General features: G+C 39.7%; 1 pseudogene; it reads left to right on the forward strand.

The window, feature by feature from the left end:
• Positions 1–2,384: 2,384 nt before the first annotated feature.
• On the forward strand, positions 2,385–3,828 carry LOC111157103 (annotated as a pseudogene).
• Positions 3,829–12,497: the final 8,669 nt, after the last annotated feature.

Genomic DNA, 12,497 nt, shown 5'->3' on the forward strand with positions numbered 1-12,497 from the left:
ACTTATATTGGTTGGGCAAATGACTTCCTCTGCTTTTGGAGTATTATGGTGGCAAAGTACCGAACATATTGAAAGTGTGGGCAGAGTGGCCCACTCTAGACATAGTAGTTTTCCTCTTCCCTTCCCTCTTGCCATATATTTTGAAAACTTGGAGGGAAATGATTTTGGCTTTTGAATCCCATAACCTAGCAAACTACCATTCAAGTGTTGAGAAAAGTTAAGACTTTTTAGAGATACAGAGACTCGTGGAGGCACTTTGAAAGTGCTACTTAAAGATGTTACTTATGGAGGTGCCTGGGTGGTGCAGTTGTTTAAGTGTCCAACTTTTGGTTTTGGCTCAGGCTGTGATCTCAGGGTCATGATCTCAGGGTGGAGAGATCGAGCCCCATGTTGGGCTCTGCACTCAGTGGGGAGTCCTCTTGAGATTCTCCCTCTCCCTCTGTCCTTCTCCCCTCCTGCTCTTTCTCTCTCTCTTTCCCTCCCTCTCTTTCTCTCAAATAAATAAAGCTTTAAAAAAAAGATATTACTTACAGTACCACCAGAATGAAAATAGAAGCCATGAGAGAGATGTAGCACCAGAATCACAGTGGTCAGCAAAGTACAAGAAAATGCTATTGATCATTGTGCATGATTATAGAGGCAAAACTCAAATGGTAATAATACAATACTAATGATACAACCTAGAAATCTGAAATCCTAGCCATCAGAAGGGAAATGAAAGGGAGAAGGGGAAGTGAGGTTTCCATTTTGTTCGGGAGAAGGATTTAGATACTGATTACCTTTGTTTTTTTTATTTTTATTTTTTATTTTTATTAACATATAATGTATTATTTGCCCCAGGGATACAGGTCTGTGAATCATCAGTCTTACACAATTCACAGCACTCACCATAGCACATACCCTCCCCAGTGTCCATCACCCAACCACCCTATCCCTCCCCCACCTCCCCACCCTTCAACCCTCAGTTTGTTTCCTGAGATTAAGAGTCTCTTATGGTTTGTCTCCCTCCCCAGGCCCATCTTGTTTCATTTTTTTCCCTCCCAACCCCCCACAACCCACTGCCCTGCCTCTCAAATTCCTCATTACTGATTGCTTTTGAATGCAACTAAAATACTATAATTTCAAGTATGCTTTTGTTAAAAATCTAAAAGTATCAAGTATTAAAATAGAAAAATGATGACCGTTTTGAGATTGCTAGAAGAAAATTAAGTGGAACAAAAAACAGTGTATCAGCACAACAGTAGACAAGTAAAAGAAGAAATAAGGGCAAAGTCATGGTAAAGAGAACAAATGAAATAAGATGGCAGGAATCAATCCAAGAATAATAACAGTTGTATTAAATGTAGATAGGTTAAATATACTTTTTTTAAAAAAAGAAAAAAGGAAAACAGATTGGTTGAACAATTTTAAAAAATCTAGCAATATGCTGTTTACAAGAAATAGCCTTAAGGTGAAATAACATCAAAAAATGAAAAAGTAAAGGTTAAAAAAGATACATCATCTAATGCTAGAGTGAAAAAAAAAACACAAGGGCAGAAATGTTAATATTCGTAAGAGTGAAAGTCAAAAGTAGTAAGAGAAAAAAAGAAATGATGCTGACAACAGATCCATGTCTTGAAGACAGTATAATGGCTCTGAACAGCACAATTTTGAAGTAGGTAAAGGAAAACAAATAGAAATACAGAAGAATAGACAACTTGTCAAATATATTGGTAGAATTTAACACAACTTCCCAGAAACCAATATCCACAACTCAAAAGCATTGGTATGTAGAGCTTTTCATTGCATATTTATGAAGTTTAACTTGATATATTTTCATAACCAACAGACTGACGATAAAGTTCTTTCCAAACATGAAAGACAACAAATTCTCCAGAGCAGGAATCACAGGCCATGTTTTCTGATCCTCACGCCATAAAATTAGAAATTAGTGACAAAATAAAAGTCCAAATACCCCAAATTACTTCTGCAATGAAGAGGACATGAATGCAAATTATGAGGTTAATCAAAGTCAATGACAGTCCTACAAAAAACAAAACATGGCAGGCTGGGGCTGTCCATGTTGCTGGCGCTGCCCATGGTGCTGGCCCTGAGCCCCTGTCTCTGCCCAGAGGCCAGGCCCTGTGGCCTATACCACTCCTGGTGCAGATGTCTCTAAGCCTTCTGTACCTCTCCTCCTAGAACTTCCACATCAGCCACAGCCCCTCGCCCACCACTGTCCTGCTTGCTCCCTCCTGCAAGAAGGGATTTAAGGAGTGTGTTTGTTGTGATGAGCACCAGGTGATGTATGGAAGTGCAGAATCACTATCTTGTATACCCGAAACTAATACAACACTGTTAACTGTTAACTAACTGGACTTAAAAACTTAAAAGCAGCATTTCACCGGTATCATGACTATATTTTTGGTCTCTACAAGGCACTACATGGCCCTCCTAAACTTAATACTTCAGTCAAGTTACAGCAACTTCTAGTCTAGATTGTCCTTGATTCAGAATGTGATGTTTCCCCCAATATCTCTGCAAATGAATTCTATACTTTGAAAGGACCTGTGGCTTTACTCAAAGCCATCAGAGTGTGGGGATTATTACGAGGATGCCATGGCTTTTAATAAGTTTAATGTTCTGCCCTGGCTGATGACCAGTCTTCCCCTTTTCAGAGCATCGCTTTTCCCAAGTCAAGCAACAAAGGAAGCTATTCTTTGTCTCATGTTTCTACACCAAATGATGTCCATATGGTGATCTCATATGCCCCACTACAAGGGACCTGAGTCATACCAGAATTTGACAACCCTGGATATACACAGTCTTCAGGAGAAGTTCAGAAGACCTTGTGACTCCACGTTACGGTGGACCTAACCTGTCTGGGATATTTAGAGCTATGAACCCTATTCTGAATTCAACTTAACAGCTTCCTATATAAATTTTTCAAAGAAATTAGTGTTTAGTTCAAAGAAACTAAACTTTAGTTCAAAGAAAACAGTGTTTCCAAATATTTCATTCACTTGGGAGGAGATGAAGTGGAATTTAAATGTGGGGAGTCCAATCCAGAAATCCAATTATTTCATGAAGCAGAAAGGCTTTGGTGAAGATTTTAGAAGACTAGAATCTTTCTACATTCAAAAGCTTGTGGGTCTTGTTTCAACCATAAACAGGGATCCATAGTCCAGCAAGAGGTTTTTTGATGATTGTGGGAAGCTTCAGCCAAGGACTTCAGCTCAAGTATGGAAAGAGCAAATGTATAAAGGGCAAAATCACAATTCCTTGTGGTCCTTTCTGCTCCTTGGTACTTAGATTCAGTTAGTTATGGACAAGACTAGAGAAATTCCTATAATGTGGGCCCTCTTGATTTTGATGGTTCTCAAGAACAGAAAAAAATCATTATTGGTGGAGAAGCTGGTCTATGGAGAGAATTTGTGGATGCAACTTGCCTCGCTCTGAGATTATGGCCTTGGGCAAGTGCCATTGGTGAGAGACTCTGGAGTCAGGGGGATGTCAAAGATAGAGAGGATGCCTGGACCAGACTAATAGTTCACCTCTGCAGAATGGTCAGATGTGGAAGATCTGCAGAGCCTTTTTATTTTTTTTTAAACTGGATTTTTTTAAAAAAAGATTTTATTTATTTATTTGAGAGAGAATGAGTGAGAGAGAGCATGAGAGAGGAGAAGGTCAAAGGGAGAAGCAGACTCCCCAAGGAGCTGGGAGCCCGGTGTGGGACTCGATCCTGGAAGTCCGGGATCATGACCTGAGCCCAAGGCAGTCAGTCACTCAACCAACTGAGCCACCCAGGTGCCCTAAACTGGATATTGTAACCATGAGTACAAAATATAAAAATGAGCCCAAAGAAGAAAATAGGAGGGGACAAAGCCCACAGCAATCTGTACTACCATCAACTTGATTTTGAAATCATAGAAATAAAGATTTTGTATTCTGTTTTTGAATACAATGTATCATTTAATGATTTAAAAAACCCCACATGGAGTACAGCCAAAAAAAGTGCTTGAAGAAAAATAGAGTTATAAATACATTTCCTAGAGAAGCAGAGAAAATGAAATTAACAGTGAAATCTAAAATCTAATAAAAGAACAACAGAAAAAACTTTTAAAAAGAAATAAATATAAAGGCAAAGCAGATGTTAATGGTATTTTTCTAAAAATTGTAGTTAATCAATATAACACAAATCTGATTCTTTTAAAAGTTCTCCCAAATAGTCTATCCTTTAACAAGTTGTGATGTCAAGAAAAATAAAGACATAAAATAAAAATAAAGACCGTAGGTGCCATTTTTTTTGAGTAATTGTTCCAAAACCTCACAAAATCTCACATAGATTTCATGCTTTGTAAACTATTGCAGAGCGTTAACAATCTGATAAGCTCCCAAACTCACTTTTTTTTAAAGATTTTATTTATTTATTTGACAGACAGAAATGACAAGTAGGCAGAGAGGCAGGCAGAGAGGGAGAAGCAGGCTCCCCGCTGAGCAGAGAGCCCGATGTGGGGCTCAATCCCAGGACCCTGAGATCATGACCTGAGCCGAAGGCAGAGGCTTAACTCACTGAGCCACCCAGGTGCTCCCAAACTCACTTTTTGATGCTACTATCACACAGAAAAATCAGAAAACTACCCTCCTCCTCCAACCCCAGCATTTGGCCAACCTCGCCTTTGAACTTGTATGCAAAATCCTAAGTAAATTCAGCATTTTAAATCTGGCAGTGTATTGAGCCAATATTATATAATGGTTAAGTAGCATTTATCCTTGCAAGGAATGTAAGGATGGTTTAGAATTTGGTCATTATAGGTTATTTATGACCGCAACAGATTAAAGGAGTCAAACTCAGTAATCATCTAATGCATGCTAAAAAAAATACTTGGTAATTAAATTTAAGTCTGATTTCTCCTGTGCTTAATAGAGAAATGTAAGAGGCATTTTTATTAAATCCAGGTAGGATACAAAATGTCCATTTTCACCACTGTACTGCCAAAGCAGGAAGACAGGAAAAAGATACAAGAGGCGTAAATATTGGAAAGAAGAGAGAAAAGTGTCTTTGCTTGAAGATAATACTGATTATCTGCTTTGAAGATCTAAAAGATTTCTCTGAAAAATGATTAAAACTATGAATAACATTCCTATAATTAAGGAAATAGAAAATAAAAATATGAACATCAATACCTTCTTATACTAGCAATAACCTATTTGAAAGTGGAATTTTAAAAAATTACATTCACAGTATGAACAACCATAGCAAGTATGTTAAAGAATAAGTAAAACCAAAGCTAAGCCTAATACAATTTGTAAGCCTTAGTTGAAGAAATTAAAAATGAACTATTTACTGAAGGATATAAAACAATGCCTGAAAAATGTAGTTGTGTCATATTTCTGAATGACAAAACTTAATGTTGTAGAAATGTAAGCTTTTGACAAATTCATCTATAAGGTCAGTGCTTGCCAACTGGAAATCCCAACAAGGAATTATAAAAGGAAGTTGACAATCCAATCCTGAAATTCATATAAAAGTGAAAATGTAATAAAAGGAAGCAAGAGAGTTTTTATTTATTTATTTAGAGATTTTTATTTATTTGACAGAGACATAGCAAGAGACACAGCGAGAGAGACACAAGCAGAGGGAGTGGGAGAGGGAGAAGCAGGGCTCCCGCAGAGCAGGGATCCAGAAGCGGTGCTCGATCCCAGGACCTTGGGATCATGACTTGAGCGAAAGTCAGATGCTTAATGACTGAACCACCCAGGAGCCCCAACATTGTAGTTTTTATATCTTTAGTTAGATTTTTCATTTCCTAACAACTAAATTTCAGTTGGATTCAAGAGCTAAATGTAAAATCAAAATATCGAAATTATTAGAAAAGATTTAGGAGAATATAAATGACTAAAATAAACTCCAAACTTTAATATTATTTAAATGGAAAAAGAAATCACAATATAATACATATGGTGTATTTTATCAAAGTAGACAAAGATAGCTGGATAAAGAACTAGAAGCATCCTTATCAATATGCTGAGAAGCTAAGAAGTAGTTACTTCTAGAAACCATCTAAGTGTTCATCAGGAAAAAAAAATGATCTCTAGGACATCCTATTAGTTGAATTAAAAAGGCAGGTCACCGGGACACCTGGGTGGCTCAGTCAGTTGGGCGTTTGTCTTTGGCTTGTATCCTGATCCTGGGGTCCTGGGATTGAGTGCTTGCTCAGTGGAGAGCCTGATTCTCCCTCTGCCTATCTTTCCCCCCACCTCTCTCTCTTTCTCTCTGATAAATAAATAAATAAAATCTTTGTTAAAAAAAAAAGGCAGGTCACCAAGTAATATGTTTATGTACATATGTGCATGATTTTATATTTATAGTGTAAAACCATAGTAGAAGTAATTTAAGGTAGAAGAAGGCTAGAATGACATTTAATAGTTTTTAAGGAGTGGTAGCATCTTAGGGAAGGGCTGGGAAAGGGGTATGGGCAGTGATTTGGATCCTTTGCTGTTTAGCCCTTGCGTAGAAAACAAAACTTTCTGTATGAGGGAAATGTTCCACTGTCTGTGCTATCCCAGGAGCCCCTAGTGACATGTAGCTATGGAGCCCTCGAAATGTGGCTAGTGTGATGGGGGAAATGAATCTTTCCTTTTACTAATGTTTAAAACTTAAATAGCCATGTATGACTAGTGGCTAATGTGTTGGAGAGTGAAGCTCGATATACCTTTATATTGTTTGAAAAAAAACTTTAATTTTTCTAACAATAAAAATGTCTACCTCTGTTATGGTTTAGGTTATGCTGGGATGACACACTGCCCTTAAAAAAAATCTGTGACTTGGGGCGCCTGGATGGCTAAGTGGGTTGAGCCTCTGCCTTCAGCTCAGGTCATGATCTCAGGGTCCTGGGGTCGAGTCCCGCATTGGGCTCTCTGCTTGGCAGGGAGCCTGCTTTCTCCTCTCTCTCTCTGCCTGCCTATCTACCTACTTGTGATCTCTCTCTGTCAAATAAATAAATAAAATCTTAAAAAAAAATCTGTGACTTAACAAATGCTGATTTGTCTCTCCTATCTCATGTGCTTATCATGAGCTGGCTGGTGGGCTCTGCTCCATGCCTTGTCATCCTAGGACCCAGGCTGATGAAGCCTACACCTGCAGCTCCACTGGTCACCATGGTAAGAGGAAGGAGGTGGTACGGGGTCTCACAGAGGCCATTTAAAGCTTTCCTCCTGGAAGGAATTAACACACATCCCTTTATGAATTTCATTGGTCAAAGTGAGTCTCACGGCCACCCCAAGTCCAAGAGGGTAGGGGAATACAAACAGACCCTGTGCCCAGAGAGAGGTGAATTTGTGTGCCGCCCTAATGTCTCCCTCATTAGCATCATTTCCCTTTTTAATTAAGAATGGAAGGGGGCGCCTGGGTGGCTCAGTGGGTTAAAGCTTCTGCCTTCGGTTCGGGTCATGATCCCAGGGTCCTGGGATCGAGCCCCGCATCGGGCTCTCTGCTCAGCGGGGAGGCTGCTTCCCCTTCTCTCTCTGCCTGCCTCTTTGCCTACTTGTGAGCTCTATCGTCAAATAAGTAAATAAAATCTTTAAAAAAAAAAAAAGAAAAAAAAAAGAATGGAAGAAGGAAAAGCCAGGTGAGAAAACTGACCTCTATGGTAACATTCATAAACGCTTAATTGGTGTTTGAAAGTTACTCACCTATCCAATTCCCTTTTTAAGTAAAACACAGTTATCTTCAGAGTGCCTGGTGGCTCAGGTGGTTAAGCATCTGATTCGATTTCAGCTCAGGTCATGATCTCGGTGTCATGAGATCGAGCCCCATATGGGGCTCCATCCTTAACTTGGAGCCTGCTTAAGATTCTCTCTCTCCGGGACGCCTGGGTGGCTCAGTTGGTTAAGCAGCTGCCTTCGGCTCAGGTCATGATCCCAGCGTCCTGGGATCGAGTCCCACATCGGGCTCCTTGCTCATCAGGGAGCCTGCTTCTCCCTCTGCCTCTGCCTGCCATTCTGTCTGCCTGTGCTTACTCTCTCTCCCTCTCTCTCTCTCTGACAAATAAATAAATAAAATCTTTAAAAAAAAAAAAAAAAAAACCCCTGCCCCAGATAGATTCTCTCTCTCCTTCTCCCTCTGCCCTCCCAGCTTGTGTGCCCCCTCTCCAAAAAGACAAAAAACAAATGAAAAAAAAACCCCGCAGTCATCTTCATTTGTGTAATTGGAGAACTTAGCATATACTGAAAACGTAGGTTGTTACTTCTCGAGTTATTTTGGTCGACTACCTGGGGAAATATTTCAATAGGATTTAGCAGTTCTCATCTCATAAAGCATTCAGGCTGATACTGAATACACATCTGTTTTTTTCCCAAATAATAATTTATTTTGAGAAAATACACCAAGTACCGATAATACTCTGATTAATGATATTTCTGCCACAATGTGCATGTGTCTTCTAGTAATATGATAGTGTACAATTTTGATGGCATCTGGAAAATTGGTAGAAGTGAGAATTTGCTGCTCATTTCCACTCTTCAGTGACTGCAAATGAAAGCAATACCATATAAGAAAGTATAAAATACTTATTGGAAAAAATGTGAAGGTAAATGAGCCAGGAATTTGGGCCACACTAACTCTAAAGAATGAGTCTCTGGGTCCCTGTAAGAACGGATTTTGCTTACTATGCACAGGGTTGAATCTTATAAGAAGCCAATATGTGGGGGGAAAATCCATTTTATCCATGGAACCTTACTTTGTCTTGTTGGAGTCTAGGCATTGATGGGAGAATATGTTACTGACTATTCTATTCAGAACTTCTAGAAAAGGGACATTGTGCTTTATCGGTGACTGCTTCCTGCATCTGTCTACTCTCAGCACGTTGCCTAGCCTGGGCCAGTCCTAAATTCACCTGGTGATATTATTCAAGGATCCTTTGTGCTGTTGAGCAGTGCTTGAAATTCAGTGTTTCAAACCAGACCTACATCAGAGCGCTTAGCCCTTTGAATGGGAAGGAGTTAACTGAAGGCCCGCTGAATGGAAGGCCTAAGAACACAGCAGTACTCAAACAGTGTTAGGTGCATGGAGATTGTTGCCATAAGAAATACCATCCCTTGGAAGAACCGTGGCCATCTCAGTAAAAGGAATCTGGGAAAAGCCTCCTTAGAGGGCTTACGCTTGTGCTAAATCCTCTAAGGAGGATTTAAGAAATCAGGGGCTCTTCTGGCTTGCTTGTTACCAAGGAGCCGTGACAATTTGGTGACTGGGTATTTTAAAATGTTTATTTAGGAGACAGGAGGATTAAAGCAAGGCTTGAATGGTCAGTGGTAAAGAAGCAGCAGTCACTCACGCTGATCATAAGAGAGGAATGTTCAGTCATTTCTGTGGTTGTGGATTGGCCTTGTCCGAGCATAGATAATTTTTTTTTTTTTTTTTTGGTCAGCTTTGCTTATCATCAGTGGAGCATATCAGCCTCCAATAGGGCTGTTTTTCGTGGGCACATGGCTGCCTCCATGTTTAGGAGCTGCCCCTTATCTCCTGTATTTAATTACTTCAGTAGATTGAATTTCAAAGAAAGAATGCATTGTTGAGGTATTTGGAGAAAAGAGGACATTTAAACAGATTTCAGTAAGGTGTAATAGGGCTTCTGGTAAAGGACAAGTATAGACAAAGAACCTGAACCAGACAACTATTCAGTTGTATAAATGAGTTGACTGTTTGTAGATGAGGGCCAGTACATGCTAATCATCACAAGTTGGGGCCTGATCATGACTTGTACGCACCTGGAAGAGGAATGTGGTGATTGCAGAAATGGCTCCACTTCCTTCCTCTTCTCCACGTCCTTACTCTTTGCCTTGGCCTTATCATAGTATATATCCACCCCTTTTGACTTTGGACTTGGCATATGATTTGCTTTGGCCAATGGAATTTTCAGCAGATGTAATACAAGCAGAAAGGACTTCTTTGAGGAAACAAATTAAAACCATGATCTGAAAAATGAGAAGGGATCAGCTAGGCAAAGGAAGGGGGCAGGCATGGGAAGCATGAGCTTTCCAGGAAGAAGGAAGAGTAAGAGATCCAGGATAGGAGAGCACAGAATTCGATGGAGAGGGAGTGCATTGAGACTGACGGGAAAGGCAGGGCCTAGAAAACACTCATCTTCCACAAGCTGCATGACAGATTTGGGGATTTCTCCTAACAGTAATGGAAAGCTATGGAAAAGGTTTAAACTGGGAATGACACAATCTAATTTACTTTCGTGAAAGATTGCTTTGGTTGCAGAGTTGTTATTATAATTAGAGATAGAATTTGGGACAAATGAGTCCCAACATTTTCCTATCTTTGTCAGGATGCCATGAAATTCAGATTGGTTCTCTCATTTGTTCTATTAAAATCAATGACTTTGTTTAGGCAAAGTGGCTTCTGGACATTATCCCAGAGAGAGATTAGAAGGGTTCTTCATAATATTCTAAATTTACTAAATTAGAATTAGAGAGCGACCAAGAGGATTGATTTTGGGGTGAGCCAACAGTCCTTGGTGGCACTAAGCCAAGCAAAGGAGGGCCATTAGGCTGGGCTTAGAAGGTTATGGCTGTGGGTAATGAAGGGCTGCCATTTTCTTAGAGTGGTGACTCATTGTGGAAATGAGGTTGATAAGAATAAATGGAATTTTTCTGTATGAGAACTAAAAAGCACAACCCTTTCCAGCATAGCCTCTCTCTAATTATTCAGATTTGACTATCATCTGGAGGTACACTTTGAGGCTATGTCATATGTCAGAATATTAGATGCTCTCATTTAGAAACTCAAGAGAGCTGATATCACATAGCCTTTCATAAGAACACACAATTAAGACAAGAGTGAGATCAGATGACATGAAGTCTCAGAAACTTGAAGTCATGAGAACAGGAAATAAAATTACAAGAAGAAATTTGGCTTGCTTTTTGAAGTTGGCTTATTTGTTTTTTAAAACAAAAAAATTGAGAAACATTCCCAAAACAGGCTTGCAGATTGCTGATTTTACTGGCTACTTAAGTTTTGGGGCCTGGTTTATCTTTATAACCTGATGTAGCCATGTTTTTATTTCCAGAATGAATGACTTACAAAGGGAACTTAGGTGGCACCAAAGTCGTCTGCAGGCTGAAATGTTACAAAATTGTTAGGAAAGCTCAATTTTAGGAAGTGGAATTGTGCAAGCGTAAATTGTATTAAAATGTTGACAGAGGTTTTAAGGGTTTCTCAAGTTTCACCCTGTTGACACTTTGGGCTAGATAATTCTTTGTTCTGTGGGTCCTTGGATGGTCAATACCATCTCTGGCCTCCACCCACTAGATGTCAGTAGCAATCCCCCCACATGCCAGGAGTGACAAATACAGATGTCTTCAGGCATTACAAATGATCCCCGTGGTGCCAAATCACCCCAGGCTGAAAACTGCTGGGTTAGATACTATCTGTTTTTGAAAAAAAAAGGCTTCTTAATATCTTGTTCTGTGGTTTCCATCATGGCTGAAGCTGTATGAGTGAGCACAGAGGTCAAATATCAGAGGTGCTTGTCGCAGTTTTGGAAAATGTGTTGCTGGCCTCTGATAAGGGAGAGAGAATTTTAAAAATGTGTGTGTGTGTGTGTGTGTGTGTGTGTGTGTGTGTGAGAGAGAGAGAGAGAGAGAGAGACCCTCAAGATCTACTTTTTTAAAATATTTATTTATTTGAGAGAGACAGAGATAGTGACAGAAGCACGAGTGAGGAAGAAAGGAGAAGCAGACTCCCCACTGAGCAGGGAGCCTCATATGGGGCTCAATCCCAGGACCCTGGGATCATGACCTGAGCTGAAGGCAGACGTCTAATCTAACCGACTGAGCCACCCAGGCGCCCCAAGATCTACTTTTTAAAGAGTTTGCCAAGGTCTCATGATTCAATGTATTTTGTACATGTGACAGAGCTTAAAAAAATAAATATTCATTGAATGAAATATTCATTAAAGTCAAGTTTGCTTTTTCTATTTACCTTTAGATATTAGAATAGGAATTGGGAAATGCTGTGGATTACCAGGATGAAGGGCTGCTGACTGAGGTCATGTGATTGTGTTTAAGAGCACGTAAGAAGGGCCAAATAAAACTGGTGACTACAAACAAGTGATAAAGGAAATTGAGAAGATGGTTTTAGAAATGAATTTCATTTAAAGAATTACTGGAATATGAAATGCAGAACGAGGCTCCTTAGAGAAATAGCTGAAGTCACCAAGCGTCAAGTAATTTGAAATTGGGAAGGGATAACTCAGCATGTCTTCGGAGAATTTGTCTAGCCCTGAGATACTGATGGGACAATTAGCCCAGAAAAATTAATGAGATAAATGTATGTGTCACCAAGTTATCACAAACAGCTAAAGATGAAAATGGAGAATACAAGTAATCCATTCTTTCAAAAAGAGTGAAACCCCCGGTGCCAATAACTCTGTAAGGGGCTAACATGGAGTCATCCTCCTCTCGCTGGAGGAGGCCCAGCCTCCCCACCTGTGGCTAATACTGGATGCGGG

Source organism: Enhydra lutris, unplaced genomic scaffold (assembly GCF_002288905.1).
Source record: "Enhydra lutris kenyoni isolate GAN:26980312 unplaced genomic scaffold, ASM228890v2 scaffoldscaffold52, whole genome shotgun sequence".
NCBI lineage: Eukaryota > Metazoa > Chordata > Mammalia > Carnivora > Mustelidae > Enhydra > Enhydra lutris.